Genomic DNA, 17,297 nt, shown 5'->3' with positions numbered 1-17,297 from the left:
CCAGGACTGACTCTTCAAAGCTGTCTTGTCACTTGGGCTCCTCAGACTTGCATGTGAACCACGGGATCTCCTTGTCAAGTTCTGCGCAAGATTTCTTATGGATTTTAGTGCTATTGCACTTAAATTTATAGGTTAATTGGGAGGAAACTGCCATCTTTATGATAGGCTTCCTATCTGTTAATATTTAGGTCTATTTTATGTATCTCAGTAATTTTTTTAAAATTTGTCATGTTTTGAGCAATTTTGGTTACTTTTCTCCCTACATACTCAGTTTGTATTATAAATGAGATTGGAATTTTAACTGATATTTTCTAATTATTTGATGCTGGTGTGTGTGTGCATTTGTGTGTATGGGTGTGTACATATGTGTTTATCTTATATCCAACAACCTTACTGAACTCTCATACTAGTTTTAAGAGTCTGCCTGTGGCTACTCTGGGATTTCCAGTGAACACAATCAAACCAGTCCGAGAGTTTACTTGAGCCCCAAATATCGCTACTCTTTCTTACCCAGGTTCTGAAGCAACTGAAAAATGAGTTAAAAATGCAAGCAGCCAGAAGTCCTAATATCAGCTCTGTTTGAGAAAATGCTAATAATAGAGAACATATTACATCTACAGACAAGTGGGCTTCCCCATTATGACTCACAAATCAGCACATTTGCCCACCTAGTGATCAGCCGGAGATGGAGAGCACACGTGCCCTGGAAGAGCCCAGTGACACACACAAGGAAGGAAGGGATAATCAGGGCTGCAGCATTGTCCTGGGGTCCAGTGCAAACAACAAGGCGGAGCCCTTGTGCCGTCCCACCATCTCCCTCCAACTGGTCATGTTATTTACTTGCTATAATGTCATTCTAAGTCCAGAAAAATTTAAATTGCAAATTCCTATCGTGAATTTTACCATTCACTACACAACTCAGTTTTTTTTTTAGTTTTATTTTTTAAAGATTTTATTTACTTATTCATGAGACACGTAGAGAGAGAGGCAGAGACATAGGCAGAGGGAGAAGCAGGCTCCATGCAGGGAACCTGATGTGGGACTTGATCTCAGGACCCCAGGATCATGACCTGAGCCAAAGGCAGATGCTCAACCACTGAGCCATCTCGGTGACTCACACTCCAGTTTTAAAGGTAAATAGAAAAATATTTAACTTGTACAGGGAATCACTGATTATACAATGTGTATTTTGTAGCTTAGGCATACATGGAGATTTTGTTCTTACCGGAACAGTGAACTTCTATGAGAACGACTCCCCTGCTCTGCTTCTGTCCCTCCCAGCACCTCCACCTAGCACGCTGGTGATCCACAAGGGTGGAAGGTAGGGGAGCTGTGGGCATCCCTTCGTTCCCTCCTCTGTGTCCTCGTTCTCAGGGTAAACAGATCAACTGATTCAGGGAAGTAACAAGAGCACACCAGCATGAGGAGAGGAAGGGTGGCTTCTTGGGGAGGGGCTGCCAGCACCCCATTTACTGTACCAGAGAAGCTCATTACCCTGACTCCCACCCCCACCGGCACCCAGATCCCTGGCTCTCGGGGCATCGTGATCCCTCCGTATGAAGGGCGAGGCCAGGAACAGAGCAGACACACGGTGAGCTTCCTCTGTCCACACATGCTCCACGGCCGTGTGGACTGAGTGCAAGGTGACGGCCGAGACTGTTAAGCACCCCAACACAGCAGCGGAGCGCTGAGCCAACTGGACAGGCCACAGGCCCTGAGGGAGGTCCTGGCTCCAGCCTCACCTGTCGCAGCTGTGACAGCCATCCCTGAACGGGGCCCAGGCTGGGGCCATGAACAGGTATGAAGAAAGGAGTTTTAGGTAGCAGAGTTTCTGCTACGTGGAGGAAAGGATTTCAGAGGGAATTGGAGAAGAAATTGGTATAAAAGAAAGAAGACGTCTTCCTAACCAATACTGAGTATGAATTCTAACCTTGCACTTGGGGTTTGCTTTCCCAGCATCACCACTCTTGCCGGGAGCCCCAGCACCACAAAACAACAACCAGAACCCAAGAGCGAAAGAGGCCAGGGAACACACATGTTCCTTTTTTTTGGATTTTGTTTATTTGAGAGAGAGAGAGACAGAGAGAATGAACAAGAGGGAGGAGCAGCCTCCCCACCAAGCAGGGAGCCCAACATGGGGCTCAACCACAGGACCCCAGGATCATGACCCAAGCCGAAGGCAAACGCCCAACTGCTTGAGCCCCTCAGGCACTCTCACATTCCATTTTAAAGAAAGTCCTAACATCTCACAACTTCGGTGTGACTTTTGGCAGATATGCTATTTTTAGGTTAAGAAAATGTTCTATTCTCGCATATATATATATATATATATATATACTATTGCAAGATAGTGTGAAATTTTAATACTTTTGAGATCATTGTTTTTCTCAAATTTAACCTGTTAACACAATGAATCACAGTGATAAAATGTCCATTGTTAAACCAGTCACACACTCATGGAATGAACAATACTGGTGATGAAGTTTTTTTTAACGTTCACACTTGAAATCATTTTATTGGGGAAACTTTTAGGCATAGCACTTCTGAAGTGCCCGTCACCCAGTTTTAACCCGTGACCCTCCTATTCTCTGCTCCCACCCTCATTCCCACCGCCACCCAGATCAGGGGTTTTTGCCAAGTTCAGAAATGAGGAATCGTTTTGCTAATACTCCATTTAGGATTGTATCTTATGTTCATAAATGAGATTCTCTTCCTGATCGAGGCATATTTGGCTTTCTTACCAGAGCTCTGCCAGGGGATAGCAGGTGCCCCGAAGGTTTCCCTCTCGTTAGATTCTAGTCACAAAGTGTAAGATCAGGAATCATCTGTTTGTAAAAGGTTCAGCAGACCACATCGTATAACCACCTGGGCCTGGGGTGGCGGTGGGGGGATTGTGGATTGTGAACATTTATTCTTTCTCCTTAATGCTGCTAAGTCTCATCATATTTCCATAACTTTTTAAGTCATCTTGCAAATCTGTGCTCTGCTAAGGCACTTTCCTTTTCCTCCAGAGTTTTAGAGCTTGGTTACATAAATCCGCTGGTGATTTCCCCTTAAGCTTTGAAATGTAATTGCCGTGCCCACGGTTGCATTGTTTCCTTTGTGTTATGGTGTAATCCTGCTGGCCCTGCTCAGCCTTGCGAGAAGTGTAGCAAAGTTACTCATTTTACCAAATGCATTTTTTTCTGTTTAGCTTTTTTGTCTGGCCAGTGTCCCCAGAGGTATATCAATATAGTTCAGCTTTCCAAGCACTACACTCTCCATGCTCCTTCATATCCCACTTGGCCCACTTCTAGCCTCAGGTCCTTATTCCCTCCGGGGTCACCCCGTGGTTGTGACCAGTTGTGATCGAGCCCTCGGCTCATAGGCTTCCAGTCTCCCAACCACGCCAGCAAAGTCCTAGGACCCCGGTCGGCAATGCTTCTGCGGGTGCTAAGTGGTAAATGTTTGCAGTCTCCAGTATTCTCTCCTCTGTGACTTAGGAGTGATTCAGGTCTGTAAAAACTCCCAAACAGAAGTGGGTCATCTTTTAGCGACTCATTCCCAATTTGCTGTGAGGCCGAAGATCCTAGACCACACGTCGTGTCTCCTGCTTATCTAGACGCATCGTGACCTCCTTGGGTCAGTTTTGGGTGCTTGTCGTCCGCAGGTTGCACCTGTATCCACACAGAAGTGAGTCCTTCAAGGAACAAGGGGTGGTGGAGAGGGAGTGAGCAGGGGGTGGGGGTGACTGGGTGACGGGTACAGAGGGGGGCCCTTGATGGGATGAGCACTGGGTGTTATGCTATATGTTGGCAAATTGAACTCCAATAAAAAAAATAAAATAAAATAAATAAAATAAAATAAAATAAAATACATTCTATATTAAAAAAAAAAAAAGAAGTGAGTCCTTCGAATCCTCGAATCCTCGGTGCCACGTCAACAGCCTCAGGCTCTGGAGGAGCCACAATGGAAGGGCTTAGGACACTGGGTTTGCAGACCTCCCGTCACATGGTTCTTGTCTTGTGAAGGTGAGGTGCGTCCTGTTGGGTCTACATTCCAAGAGCACTTTACTTTCCTGGAGGATGGTTCCCTTTACCATCTCTCACTGGCGACTTGCGTCCCCAGTGACACCTCTTTCTATAAAATCTATTGGTCCCATCGTGTGGTCATGAGCTTGTTGTGTTTGCATTTCCTGACAGACCTACTTACATCCTTCACTTCCACCGTTTCTGGTAGTTGATTGTTGGTGTTCTAGCCCTCAGATCGTAATGGATACGTAGATTCCTCTACAATTATTAAGCTTTATTTGAAGGTATTTCCAATACCTTATTTTATGTTTGTTAATTACCATACTCTTTCTTTATTTTACTCCTTAATAGTGTGATCTCACTTTTCAAAAGCCCCTTCCATTCTGTGTACCAGTTGGAAGGTACAGATTTTAATATACAATTTCTCTTATTTTGGTGGCCGTCCTTCACACTCTGACAGAGAGAAGGAAGTTTGACGTTTCCTCCTCTGTCATGCAGGTACCATGGGCTGCTTTCACTCTGGGTACTTTGTCCAAGTGGCAATGTGCTTCCTCCCTATATTAGCCATACCTGTTGGAACCTCCTCCATCGAGCTGTCATGATTGCCACTGTGTGTCCTTGCTGGTCTCCAGAACCGCATTTACAACTTCTGTGACCAGCGTTGCTTCTGGGACTCTCTCTTTTCTTATGGTTTCATTTTTCCTCCTCCTAAAGAATAACTTTAGAAATTCTTCCGGTGAGGGCTCATGGTCTCATTCTGTGCCTGAAATTATCCATATTTTGCAGTCACCCTGAAATGGTGCCTTGCCTGGGAAGAGTGTTGGATGGACTGAGTGTCTGTGAGACACTGGCCACCATCTCCCAGCCTCCTGGTCTCTCTGTAGCCACAGCTCCTTGTCTACGTTACAGATGAACACATCTTCCAATCAAAAATATCTTATAATTGTGTAAGATAGGAAAATAATAACACTCATTAGCCTTAATGAAATATGGCCTTCCTGACGAGCAGTCTATGACTAGCCTATCTTTCCGTTGAAGGAAATCTCTCCCTCCTTCTCTCATCTTTGTAAAATTTCTTTCTCCTTCCTTCCTTCCTTCCTTCCTTCCTTCCTTCCTTCCTTCCTTCCTTCCTTCATTCCTTCCTTCCTTTCTTCCTTTCCTCCCTTCCTTCTTTCCATTCCTCCCACACATTCATATTTTCCTAAGATGTCTGCTGTATATTTAAATTTATAAAATGTTTTCCCCCAGAAATCCTATGTGTTTGCAGCAGAAAGGCCTTCCACTCACTCTGCCTTTTGCAAGGATGTTACTATATTCAGTTGGCATGCTTCTCAACTTTGGCATGGCTGAAATTTGGGGTTGGATGACTCTCTGCTATGGAGAGAGGGCCATCTTATGCATTTTGGGATGCTCAGCAGCAACCTGGCCTTCACTCCTCAATGCCACTACCCTCTGTCAGCTATGTCACTAAATATGCCTGCAGTTCCACCCAGGGATGCAGACTCACCCTGGAGAACCACGGTACTGAGACCACGGCAGGGGCAACCACGTGCTGCATGAATGAAGCAGGCCCCCTGTGCTGGAATGGAGTCCACTTCCTGCACGGTGACTCCCAGGATTAAGTACCTGCCCTGTCACAGGTGCTTACCTAGTACATGTCAGCACATGTCCTCCAGCGACTGGCACATGTCATACTTGGGTGCAAGAATCCATGTGCAGGAAGGACGTTTCCAGAGAATGTTTCCGTTAGTTTTTGACATGTCTGCCTTCTGCTTATGAGCAGGGGTTTCTAGTTTCCAGGAATAGGTTTCTAGTTTCCAGGAAAGTAAAATGCATTTTCAAATGTCTCCTTCCACCCTAAGTCCTATGAGAAAATTCTCCCACTTGTAAAGAGAACTTTGTGGAGTGACTATCTTGGTTGTGCTATTAGGTTTCTTCCCGCTTCGTCCACGTTGCAGCCTTGTCCACACCATGAAGTGGGGTCATGCTCTGGGACCTCAGAGAGCATCTGTCCAGCTGTCCACCTGCACAGAAGAGGCACAGAGCACAAGGAGGAGCAGAGCCTTCAACCAGGGCTCCAGCTCCCGGGTGGGGGCCCCTCCTCACCTCAGGCCGATGAGAGCCAGAGCTCACTGTCGGTAGACGGGCTTCCCTCCTTTGTAGGCTGGCATTTTACATCTACAAACAGGGAAAGGCATCTGCTGATGCACCAGATGCATCAAAACCGAGGACAGGATAAGCAGGAAATGGTGCAGGATGAATAAATATGTTCAAACCAAAATCAAGGAAACAAAGGTGAGTAACAGAAAACAGCTCCGAAGCCAATTATTATCTCTATTGTGTGTCTGTGGACGTGTCTCTGTCTCTCACCGCTCTGATCAGGAAGGGGAAAGTGGAGACCCTCCCTGAGGTCAATCAGCCCAAGCCCCTCGGGTCAAAGGTCAGAGTCAGGGAGCTGCCCGACTTCCTAACCCCTCGCATTTCCAGGAAGGCTGTGTTTATGGCAAATAGATGATGGGAGCCAGGAGCTGGGGTGACAGTCACGGTGGACGAGGGAACGATGGGTGTGTTCACCCTGTGGGTGGAGGTCTCAGCTGCGAAGATTTCATACGCTCCCCCCATCATGGTGACCCTGCCCTGTCCCCATCCTCCCTTCCCACCCACAACCGAGTCATGTCCTGGCACCGTCTGTCCTGGGAATGCTTGTGGGCAAGCCCGTGGGGAGTCAGGCCTCGGCATAGAAGACACAAGGGTGTCCTCCTCCTGTCAGTTGCTGACCTGGGGCCAGGGAGAAAGCAGCTCTGAGTGTCTGTCTTCAAGAACAAACATCCCTGCGGCAGGGGAAGCTGGACGGGACACAGTGAAGGACTGGACCCCTGGGTCGGGTGGCCACTGGGCCTCATGGCCTGGCGGTGACCACACGGGTGTCCCGGGTCATCCTACGGGCTATGCCCCCAGTAGCCAGGAGCGGCTCCAGTGGCTGACAGCTGTGTGCAAGGCCACGCCAGGAACTGACCCACGGCAGTTACAAAAACCAGTTCTGTGAAGCCAGATGTGTGATGTTTTCAGAAAAACATGTGCGAGTGGTGATCATTGCACTCCTGGTGAGCTCAGGCATGAACGGGTCCTGGTGTCCCATATGCTTGTCTCTCCTGCTTTCTTTGGCGCCCAGGGCCTCGTTGGAACTTCCAAAGCAGGGTTTTGAAACTCATGGTGCAAGAAGGTCTCAGAGGTGGGCTGTTTTGGAGACAGAGCCTGGGAAAGCAGGGGCTGGGGCCCAGCTTGCTCAGGACGGGACAGGACGGGACAGGGTGGAAGAGCATGGGGACCGCCAGGACGGGTGCTGCCCCAGAGCTGGGGAGTGGGCAACATCGCATCACTCAGTTTCCCGGTTCACAGGATGAGGGGGAGGCCAGTTCTGATGGAATGGGTACAGGACGCGGGGCCTGCGTTCCAGGAGCACAGAGAGGCCATCCCCCAGCCTGGTCTTCAGGATCCACCCCCGCTAGGTTCCAGGTCCATGAATGCAAATGTTTTGCTGGATATTTTCATTTTTACACCAAAATAACAAAATGGTAGCAAAATGGTTTACCCTCCAAAATAAGCTTCCCATGTTGAGTCAAAGACAGTGATGAGGTTAGAAACTCCTGCGTGGCCTTCCACGTCCATCAACAAGGAGGAGCCCGCGTGTAAGCAGAAGGCCCCCCGGGGTGTGCTTCGCACCCAGCGCCCCACAGGCTCTGTCCCGCCTTAGGGTCGGTGCGGGAGCTTCTGAAGACCCAGTGGGTTCTCAAAGGCCCACTGTGCTCTGGCCGGGAAACAGATCCGTGTGGACACGGTGCCGGGAAGGCAGGCACGCCTGGTTTCACTTTCCAACCACTTCAAAGTGGAGGCGAGAACTGGTTTCCTCTGGGGGAGGCAGCACAGGACATCAAGTGGTCATGCCACCCGCATCCCTGAAGCAAATGCACCCTGGCCCTAAGCATGTCCTTCCAGTCCTGGCCTCCTTGTGGAGGCGGGAGCGGGTGTGAGCAGACCAGCAGCTGCCGGGGCTGAGGATGGAAACAGGAGGAGACAGATGCACCCTGGCCCCCCAGGCCTCCTGACCTCCCGAACCCAGGGACCCACGCCCCCCACCCCAGAGAACCCAGCTGCTCGGCTCAGAGCTCTCAACCTTCTTTCTCCCCAGAGGACACAAAGGTGCCAGTACTGCCTGAAGGGGGAGTGGACAGTGACCCTGAGCCCAGGGCACTGAAATTCCACCCCGTGAAAGCCCTCTGTGTGAGGGCGCGCAGCCTCTCTGCAGCTGGAGGACCAGAGCGTCATGGAAACATGGCCCTGTCCACCTGTCGCTGCTCAGCTGGGGTGGGATGGCCTGGCAGGGGCCGTGGGGCCCATTTTCAGGCTGGGGGAACACTCCAAGTGCTCTGACTGGCCTCAAGGGGACATCACAGGGAACAGAAGTTGATCCTTTTCCACCTCTGGGGCTGCCTGAACCGTGCTTGGGACGCAATCCCATTGCTGATGCAGCTTGCTTTTATTCTCTGTGGCACCTGCCCCTTGCAGCATGGACACCATCTGCCTCTACAAAAATACAACATGTGTCACGTGCGATGGATCCAACTCTCAGGATGTTCTTTCATTCCATGGAAAATCCAGCAGACTGATTCACAGGCTTAGTTAGCATTTCTACATATGGCAGGAGAGGCGTTGGATCTCCGGGACTTTGTCCATAGATCCTGTACTCTCCCTTCCAGTCGGCTGAGACCTCGGGTCCCCGTGAGGAAGGCTCCCTCCTGTTTGGTCTCAGGGCCCCGGAGGGCAGGCTCTGTGATGAATATCCATCCCTTTTCTGGTCATCTCACATCGTACCCCCCACACTCTGGGGACTCTGCTGCAGGGGGTGGTCTTTATGGACAGTGCCATCCTCTGCGATGAGGACAGAGAGGCTGGCCACATCACTGGGCACATGGCTGCTCACATGGGCCTTTCTGGGATGCAGGCCTCGCCAGGACATGGCCTCCAGCAAGCGACCAAACACCAGATGCGGTCGGGACAAGAGGCTTTCTGCTCCATCACCTCTGATTAGGGGGTCTTACAAAGAGAAAGAAACGGAACAAGATGACAATCAGCACGCACTTCACCCAAAGTCATGACGTATCAGGAATCTAAATGAATAGTGTAGAGACTAGTGAAAGGTCCCACAGACGCCCCGTGTAACGACACGTTAACAGGTTTGGCCTTTGTGTGACGTGGGATGCTCAGGCGGACAGTTCGGTTATTACAGAGTTGACTCAGCTAGGATGGCAAAGGCAACCCAAGCAAATGCAAGAAGTAACAGTAAAACAGAGATTCACCTGTGAAAATTCAGCAGTAAGTAGATAGAAGCTTCATTTCTTTCCATGGCTCCTACTCAGGGTTTTAAAAGCAAAGTCAGGGATCCCTGGGTGGCTCAGCGGTTTAGCACCTGCCTTTGGCCCAGGGCATGATCCTGGAGTCCCAGTATTGAGTCCCACATCGGGCTCCCTGTATGGGGCCTGCTTCTCCCTCTACCTGTGTCTCTGCCTCTCTCTCTCTCTCTTTTTCCATGTGTGTGTGTCTCTGTGTGTGTCTCATGAATAAATAAATAAAATATTTTTAAAAAAATAAAAGCAAAGTCATAGTTATTTTGAAAGCTTCTGGAGGACATAACATGACACAGATCTTTGGAAATTGTTGTTGTTGAGGTTTGAAGGTGGAGAAAAGCTGAACTGAATGGTCTCCAACGCGCTCGCTTCACTGCTGCATTTACTCTATGATAACCAGTCAAGTGTGCATTAACCCCAACTGCATGGCCTTACAAAATCAGGGGCTCACATATTGTGACAAAAAGGTTTTATTTTTAAATTTTTTTTAAATTTTTTATTTATTTATGATAGTCACAGAGAGAGAGAGGCGCAGAGACACAGGCAGAGGGAGAAACAGGCTCCATGCACCGGGAGCCCGACGTGGGATTCGATCCCGGGTCTCCAGGATCGCGCCCTGGGCCAAAGGCAGGCACCAAACCGCTGCGCCACCCAGGGATCCCCAAAAAGGCTTTAAAAAAATCTCACTGAGCCAAGATGAATGGATAAAGAAGATGTGGTTTATGTATACAATGGAATATTACTCAGCCATTAGAAACGACAAATACCCACCATTTGCCTCTACGTGGATGGAACTGGAGGGTATTATGCTGAGTGAAGTAAGTCAATTGGAGAAGGACAAACATTATATGTTCTCATTCATTTGGGGAATATAAATAATAGTGAAAGAGAATAGAAGAGAAGGGAGAAGAAATGGGTAGGAAATATCAGAAAGGGAGACAGAACATAAAGACTCCTAACTCTGGGAATCGAACTGGGGGTGGTGGAAGGGGAGGAGGGCGGGGGGTGGGGGTGAATGGGTGACGGACACTGAGAGGGGCACTTGACGGGATGAGCACTGGGTGTTATTCTGTATGTTGGCAAATTGAACACCAATAAAAAATAAATTTATTATAAAAAAATCTCACTGAGGCTCTCAGCCTCAAGCACCGTCAGCAAAGGAGAGTCTGCTGTTTGTTGTGTAAGCACCGTGTGGGAAGGGGCTCCAGCTCAGGGCCCCCAGACCTAGTGCACAGCCCCTGTTTGCAGACCCTGCCCAGTTTAAACTCTTGCGGGGATTAAGCTCTCTAAAGTTAAACAGTCGATTAAGCAGGGTCGGGTTTAGTCCATCATATACGTTAAAGATTAAACCAGACCTTTCAGGTCAAACATTGTGCAGTGGAGCTGTCAGCCACGCAGTGGGGAGCTCGTCCCAGGCTTCCAGCAGGGCCCCCACATGCTGCTGGCCACCTTGTCCGCTCCGAGAAGAGGGACGGGAGGAGGCCCGCTCCTTCAGCCTGAATGTCAGGGAGTCCCTGACACCATGCAGTGGCACCTACAGGGGATCCGGGTTAGGGGGCTTTGGACGTGGGAATGTCCTTATACTCTGCGGGGCACTCGGCCATCAGAGCGGGGGTGCGTGGGTGAGGCGGGCTGACCTGCTGTGGGCCTGGACAGGACTCCCTCACCCACCTGGGGGGCTGGGGGCCGCCAAGAGCTGAGAAGGCTCCTGGAGAGCCATGCTGCTCTCTGCTGCAGCGGGGAGTCACCACCCAAAGTGCCGGCTGAGCTGAGGAGCCTCCCTGCTGCCCAGCACCAGGGAGCAGAGTCAAGACCATCCACAGGGGAGAGTGACCCGATGGTCCTGCTTTCTTCTTTCTTGGGACTCGCAGAGCCAGTTGGATGAAAATAAAATCCCAAAGAGTGAGTTCTGTGCTGAAGGACGGCCAGAAGGGGGGAAGGCCAGCATTGGGGCCCCCTAGGCCAGGCTCTGAGTGTAGCAGCCCACCCTTCCCAGGGCTGCGGCCCCCACTGCATCATGATGCCCCACCTAACCAGGGCTGAGGCCTGGGACAGGGCCAAGGCACAGCAGTAGCTGAGGGTCTGCCCTGCCCCCCCGGCCCCGCTGCGTGCCTGCCCTGCCACCCCTCCTCTGGTGCATCAAAGAAGAAAATTTTCACTCTTACTTTTCTGGGTGGGAGAAGAGGAAGCAACCTAGATTATAAAGTGTACAGGGACCAATCCATTGGAAGAGCAGAAGTGGGACTTCCTTATTCCAGAACCAAGGTGGGGGCTTCCCCAGCCCAGGCCCAGGCCCCCGGGGCGTCAGCCCAGAGCAGCTCAGCAGGGCACAGCACCTCGAATGCAGCTCCAGCCTCACCTTTGATGGCTGCAAAACCCAGACCCAGTGAGCATTCAGCATTCGTTCAGACAACAGAGGGTGGATATGGTTAAATAGTTTGGGAGGAAGGTGAGAACACTTAGAGCAAACGCCGTGTGAATCACACACGGCGTTCAGTGGTTGCATGCAGGCCCCCGGAGAAAGGAGTTGTAATTGCAAAAATGTCTGAATTGTTATTATATAAATAAGGGATTTCCAGGAACTGTCTTCTTCCTCTTCAGAAGCTGCACGGGCTTGCTAATTTGACAGAAAAGCCTTGTCAGGAGGCTTATTGCACACTTCTTCATGGGTCGCGGCTTTTCCAGAAATTCAACATGAAATTTCTCATCGCCGCATTCCATCTGGAGTGTAATAAATACCACTTCTCACCTAACACACTAAGGGCAGGTAAGTTAGGCTTTGTGCATAGAGAGGGTTTCATAATAAATGTGACATTTTCGCGGTGGAAAGGGCTGACGGCCCGGGGCCGCACGCGCCCCACACAGATCTCCAGGCTCCACCCCCGCCACTGAGCAGATGGTGTCCCCGCCACAAAGAGCCTGTGTCTCAGCAAGAAGGGCGAGGGGATCCTTTGTAGTGGGGGGCCCCTTATCAGCCCAGCGGGGGACCAGGGAACTGAGGGGAATGGGGATGAATGAGCTGGTGTCTGCGCTTTCACCCCGAAGCTAGGAAGAACCTTCCCCTGAATGGCAAGCGAGACAACCGGCTCGCTGCAGCAAGAGGTCCAGCGGCCTCCCTGGGACAGCTGAGGGGTGCCCTCGCTGAGAATGGGGCCCCAGAGGGCGACTCCCACCCACCGCCCCAGTGCGGACTCTCTTTACTTCTGACTCCCTAAGACAGAGGTGGTGACTGCGGCCAATGGGAGGGGTAGAGGACGGGCAGGGCTTGGGTCACTCAAGCTCACAGGGAAGCCCCAGCAGGCCCTCCTGGTGTCACCCCTGCCCCCTCCCGTCCCCCACTGGCCCCATGCCCAGCCTCCCATCCATCCTCTTGCCTGCCGTTCCACCCGGCCTTGGGTCAGGGTGTCCCTAAGCCGAGTATCCTCATGGACAGAGGGCAGCTCGGGCATCAGGCCCCCTCGCCCCAGCCCCAGCCTCGGTCACATCCCCTCCTGCCAGAGCTCCGGGCTCCAGGCCCTCCCGTCAGCTGAAATCCCCTTGGCCGGTGGCCCCACACCTAGGCCGCCACTGTGACCGGCTTTTAACTGTTAGACCCTCTGGTGGGTGTTAAATGCTCTCAGTTTGGTTTCAATGTGCATTTCTCTAATGATTAATCGAGGTGCCTTTTCATATCTTTATTGACCATCTGACTACTTTATGATGGGAGAGCCCAGAGGATTTCCCGAGGGCGGGCTATGTTCCGCTTTTTCTCAGGTCTGCACCGTGGTCCACGGGGGAGCTAGCAGGTGCACGTGTGCCACTCCCACAGACAGGGACCAGTGGCTCCCAGGCTGGGCCACGGCCACCAACCTGCTGCCCTCCTCTCATGGCTCTTGAAGCCTGTGGGGTCTAGCATGTCAGGGAGGGAGGATCCTTCCAGAGTCTCAACTAATGGGAGCTCTCTGCCTCTGAAATAAAGGGACTTGGAGAAGCAACAGAGCACAGAACACATTTTTCTTAAAGTGCAGGGAGGCTGTGAGTGTTTAGCAGAGGTGATGTTTGGGAAAGAACATGAGCCCTCGACTTACCCTCCTCCACTGTTGTCACTCAAGGACAGTCGCAGGGCTCGGGGCCCTTGCCTGGCTTGGATAAGCCCTGGAGGGAGGCGCCCCGGGAAGAAGAGCTCTGGCCTTCCTGCCCAGTCACCTTCCAGATGCTTCCTGTCCCACAGGGTAAACGTAGCAATCCCTGCCCCTATCAGACCTACCAGGGCCCAGGGCAGCTGGGAGGGCACATGGTAACCGGGAGAACCCAGACAAAACCCCAGCCTGTTTCACCACGTGGGTGCTTTCTCATTCACCAGAGTGGGAGCTTCTAGATGTTGTCCACAGACAAGTCCTCAGGTCAGTCCCGTCTACGAAGTGCAAATGAGAGGATTCGAGGATTAAGATTCTTAGGGCAATAGTCTGATCCCACCACCCCGTATGTCCCCAAACCATGGACAGATCCCGATAATATGCAGAAAAGCAAAACAGGCCACCCCAAAGTTGTCAGACTCCCCTGGGCAAGTCTGGGATGTGCGTCTGGACACCTGTCCCTCCTGGGTCCCTCCCCACCACCCCAGCGACTTCAAACCCTCACCTTCCTTCCCCAGCATCCTGGGCGGGCGAGGGTGCATGTTTGCATTCCCTGTGCACTGAGAACCAAGAAGATGCTTCCAGTCATTCGCGGCAGGAGATCCTTCCCCCAAACCCCGGAGAGTTCAGGGTGCCGGGGTCCCCATGCCTGCGGGGGCTTCGGGGGCTTCAGGAGACCCACGCCACCACCCCAAGAATCCAGACGACTCAGTTGAACCAAAAGGAATGTTGGGAAAGATGTTTTAATCGTAAATTGTCTTGTTTTCTCACGTTAGCAGTTTCGAGAGCCCTATGTCTCTTCCTAACAAAGATGATTTGGCTTCTCTGTGATGATACTTACCCACCAGGATCGGATAAAGAGTCAAGGAAAGTGTATTTCATCACTCAGTGGATAGTCTGCAAGTTCATAATCGCCGACCTCAGGAGTCACACAAACACACAGCATCTGGACAATAAAAACGTGTTCCTGTCCTTGGAGCTGGTCTCAGAGGACCCGTCATCCTGTCCAGACGATGGAGGATTCTGGATCCCTCAGAGTCCATCCACAGAAGAAAGAAGCATGTTTCTAGAGCTGAGAAGGGGGATTAGGAAGCCACTGGGAAGTTCTAGCTTTCTGAGACTAAACAAATATGAGTTTTGGAGCAAGAGATTCAAATAAATGAGAGTTTATATATCAGGTTTTGTTTTCAATGACGGCAGACGCCTCCGAATGACACAGTGGCTCAGAGAGAGGAGACTTTGCTCTGTGGGGACCATGTTCCCCTAAAACATAAGCACTGGCACCCGTCAAGCAGCTTCATCCCAGGGGCGATCTCACCCTCGCGTGGGGCATTCCCTGTGGTCGGGGGTCCTGGAGGCCCCAGGGCTCTTTACACGGGGCTGAGAGACCCGGAGCTGCCGCCTGCAGCCTCACCCGGCTCCCCGTCGTGTGCAACGAGAGATGGACCTTCACGGGGCCCGAAGCCTGGGATGGTGAGCACCAAAGACAGGAGCACAGGGTGCAGACGACACGGGCACGACTCAGCATTAGTGACAGGCACCTGCGTTGCATGGGAAGCTGCGAGCGCTCGGCCTCAGGGCTATTTCTTTCTCCTGCGTCTGCCGTCCAGCCTTGTGTGTACCTGAAACACCTTCCAGTGTGAGGAAACGGATGACCCACACCATGCACGATCATTTGCTCAAGACATTTCTTAAGAGGCCTTTATTTTTACCTTACACCTCATGGGACACACTTGGGGGTTGCACGGAAACGCGGGTTACATGCACGTGCTGGGCATTACACGTGCTTCGTGTTTGAAATACCTTGTGTTGTGTGTGCTTTGCTCGCCCCTGAGGACTCTTGGGAGGAGCTTATAAGCCCGCACTTACAAACACAGGGAAGTGTGAGGGTCGGTTTTTGGGGCTACAAGGTGTTAGTAAGTGTCAGCGGTGGGAGAGGAATTGCCCCCCACCTGTGACCATCGGTGCACGGGCCCACGTGGCCTGCAGAACAGTGGTGCTCACAGGGCGGGCACGGATGCTCTGGGCCCGGGGTTGATTTTTAAGACGTGTGTGAACTCCAACAGACTCCCGAGGAATAAGTAAAATCTTCTTGAGTGTAATCATCCCTTGGGGAGGAAGTAATGTGCCCTGGGAGGGAGGTCACTGAAGGTCGAGAGGAATCAGGGAATAGCCCTTCACGGGCCTGCAAATGTTTGCTCTAAACAAATATTTTAAAAGTCAAAGATCCTGAAAGCACCATATGTCTCCCTCCGGGGATCAATTAGCCTTTTTCTCCTACAGTTTGTTCAGCAGGACGCTGGCCAGTCCAGGCTGCATCAGGGCGGGAAACGGGAGCTGCTGAGCTGGGCCCCGCGACCCAGCACGTGTGGTCGCACGTACTGCTTCCCCAGCGCAGGGTTCCTTGACCAAGACAGAAAAGGAGAGTTTTAAAAAGGATGCTTGATTTTCTGAAGGTGAGATTTTTTTGAGTTGAGATCAGACTCACGATTGTAGGGTGATGTGAGTAAATTCACCCTTAACTTTTTATGTTAGAAGACATTAACTCCGTGTTTGAAATACCTTGTGCCATGAGGGTGCAGCCGCTCCGAAGTGCCCCCAAGCCCCCAGCCACCACGCCTCCCCCTGCACCTCCCGGGGGCTGTGGGGTGACTCCCCTCCTCCCCAGCCTCCCCTGCAGACATCCCGGGTGTGGCACTGGGTGGCAGCAACTTCACCGTGGCCCCAAGGCCCATCCCGGCCATGGTCCAGATGCTCAGGGCGAGCAGGGAGAGAGCACACTCCTCGCCCATCACCTGCGCTGTTCCAGACAAGAGAACCTGCTCCCCCAGTGATGTGACACTACCACGTGCCGACCCGCAAAGGTCGGTGCCACGTTCACACTTCCCGGCAGAGCTCCTCAGACCCCGGAAGGAAAAGTAGTTACTTTATTCAAAAGCTTTCCCTCTTTTTGGAGTTTTACTATCTGTAAACTAGAGCCATATGCCCTTCCTAGTAGAGACCTAAATGTGTTTTTATAAACGTCCCTAAGAACATGGACTGACTTAGTATTTTTTATTATAAGTAGAAACAATGAAATGAGATTTCTTGTGAAGGACAGTTTTGCATCACATGTAAGAAGATGAAATGGGCCATATCTACGTGGGTGGAAAACAGATGATCGTTACGGATGGGGGCATGGGTGCATGGGCAGGGAAGCCACCCTGAGCTTGAGGCCACTTGTAGCAATTTTCAGCCGTGCTGTGTGGGTGGAGATGAGGCACAGAGTCCTGGGTAACTGGCTGCACTGGCACCAGCTCCTGCTGACACCCCGTTTCCTCGGGCTCCAGCTCGCCCCAGCACATGCTCAGAGGACAGGTGACACGCCTGGGCCCCCTTGCTGATGGGTCTTCCAGGCTGGGGGTGTTTGGGGGTGCTGGAGCTGCAGAGTCGTCCAGCTGGAGTGGGGGAGACGCTGGCAAGGGCTGGGTTGGCTCTGCACTGGTCCCAAGAGCCAGGTCCTGCCATCTGTGTAGCCTGTTGGAGTGAAGGCCCATCCAAAGTGGAGGGGAAGGAGAGAGGCTGTCAGTCCGGGTGATGGACACTTACCTCGGTGGTGGTGAAAAACTAGGACAGAAGCACCAGCCCCACAGGCATGGGGCAGGGAACGGAGGCCACTCCCCTGCTGGGTGGCATGCTCCCCACTTTCTGCTCCCGTTTCCCCTCGCCTGTAACTGCATTGGCAGCCCCCTCTGCACAAGACCTAACACCTGCTCCACCCGCTGACA

Source organism: Canis aureus, chromosome 1 (genome assembly GCF_053574225.1).
Source record: "Canis aureus isolate CA01 chromosome 1, VMU_Caureus_v.1.0, whole genome shotgun sequence".
Classification (NCBI taxonomy): domain Eukaryota; kingdom Metazoa; phylum Chordata; class Mammalia; order Carnivora; family Canidae; genus Canis; species Canis aureus.
Note: the sequence above shows the minus strand (reverse complement) of the source record.